This window comes from Suncus etruscus, chromosome 4 (genome assembly GCF_024139225.1).
Source record: "Suncus etruscus isolate mSunEtr1 chromosome 4, mSunEtr1.pri.cur, whole genome shotgun sequence".
NCBI classification, from domain to species: Eukaryota; Metazoa; Chordata; class Mammalia; order Eulipotyphla; family Soricidae; genus Suncus; species Suncus etruscus.
In genome coordinates, this window is record NC_064851.1 from 135,166,953 (window position 1) to 135,169,097 (window position 2,145).

General features: G+C 39.7%; 1 non-coding gene across 1 annotated transcript; it reads left to right on the top strand.

Annotated features, from left to right (window-relative positions):
- Positions 1 to 846: 846 nt before the first annotated feature.
- LOC126008033 (U11 spliceosomal RNA) lies at positions 847 to 980 on the top strand. The gene has a single exon (XR_007495459.1). It is a non-coding gene; the product is annotated as a U11 spliceosomal RNA (small nuclear RNA).
- The last annotated feature ends 1,165 nt before the right edge of the window (positions 981 to 2,145 follow it).

Consider the following 2,145-nt stretch of genomic DNA (forward strand, 5'->3'; position numbering starts at 1 on the left):
CAGAATTCTGAAAGCAGCAAGATCAAAAAAAGAAATTACATTCAAGGGAACATCCTTGAGATTTACTGCAGACCTGTCACCAGAAACACTCAAGGCCAGAAGGCAGTGTGGGACATAGTGACAAAACTCAATAACATAAATGCTTTGCCTAGAACACTGCATCGAGCAAAACTCACTTTCAGGTTTGATAGAAGAATACATGATTTCACAGACAAACAACAGCTCAGAAACTTTACAGACACAAAACCAGTCTTAAAAGAAAAACTGAAAGACCAACTTTAAGACAGGACTAACCAACAGAGACACCAAACTTCGATAAAAAAAAAATGGCACTAAATCCCAGGACAATTCTTTCTCTCAATGTCAATGGACTAAATGCATTAACTTAAGAGACACAGAGTGGCTAAATGGATCAAAATCTCAACCCAACCTTCTGCTGCCTACAAGAAATGCACCTGAATAGTCAGAACAAACATAGACTCAAAATAAAAGGCTGTAAGAAAATTATCCAAGCAAACAAAACCCATAAAAAAGCTGGAGTGACCATATAAGATGATGCAAACTTTATACTCAGGAAAGTTATAAGGGACAAAGACGGACATTTGTATTAATCAAGGGATATGTACAGCAGAAAGAAATCACTCTCATAAACGTATATGCACTGAATGATGGGTCAGCAAAATATTTAATACAGTTGTGACAAATTTGAAAAATAATATCAATAACAACACAATAATTGTGGGAGACCTCAACACGGCATTGTCAACAGTGGACAGGTCAACCAGACTGAAACCCAACAAGAATATACTAGACCTGAACAGAGAAATGTAAGAAAGAGGTCTTAAAAAAAAGGGCTTCTGTCGTGACTGGCACATGCCGGGCAGCTCGGTTGCTCTGCGTGCGGAATCGACATCAAGAGATTTCGGAAGCATAATTTATGGGCCCCTGGGCAGCTGGTGATCGTTGGTCCCGGCGCCCTTAAAAAAAAAAAATGAGGTCTTGTAGATAGTTACAGGACACTCCACACCCAGATGCCTAGATACACATTCTTCTCTAATGTACAAGGAATATTCTCCAGGATAGACTACATGCTAGCACATAAAACATACCTCCATAATATCAAGAGGATAGAAATTTTGTAGGCGACCTTCACTGACCACAAGGCCCTGAAATTATATGTGAACTACAAAGGGACACAGAAGAAAAACTTTAATACCTGGAAGTTAAACAACCTAATACTGAATAACCAGTGGGTCTGAGATGAAATCAAAGAAGAAATCAAAACCTCCCTGGAAACAAATGACAATAGAGACACAAACTATCAGAACTTATGGGACATAGCAACAGCAGTACTGAGAGGAAAATTTATAGCTTTGCAAGCACACATCAGGAAGGAAGAAGGGGCATACCTAAATAGCTTAATGATGCAACTCATAGAATTAGAAAGTGCTCAACAAAAGGACTCAAAAATAGGGAGACAGAAGGAAATAACAAAGCTGAGAGCAGAAATCAATGAAGTGGAAACACAAAAAAACAATCCGAAATATCAACGAAAGCAGAAGTTGGTTCTTTAAAAAAAATAAACAAGATTGATAGACCACTGGCAAAACTAACAAAGAGAGAGAGAGAGAGAGAGAGAGAGAGAGAGAGAGAGAGAGAGAGAGAGAGAGAGAGAGAAACTTAATAACTCGTACTAGGAATGAATAAGGAGAGATCTGGGCTCGGAGAGATAGCACAGTGGCGTTTGCCTTGCAAGCAGCCGATCCAGGAACAAAGGTGGTTGGTTCAAATCCCGGTGTCCCATATGGTCCCCCGTGCCTGCCAGGAGCTATTTCTGAGCAAACAGCCAGGAGTAACCCCTGAGCACTGCCGGGTGTGGCCCAAAAACCAAAAAAAAAAAAGGAGAGATCACTACTGATATGACAGAGATTCAAAGGGTAATCAGAACCTACTTTGAGAAACTCTATGCTACAAAAAAGGATAACCAGGAAGAAATGGATGCATTCTTGGACTCTTATAATCTTCCACGGTGGAATGAAGAGGATGTAGCATATATAAACAACCCCATTACTACTGAGGAAATTAAGATAGTAATCAAATGTCTTCCCAAAATCAAAAGCCCAGGCCCAGATGGATTTACTAATG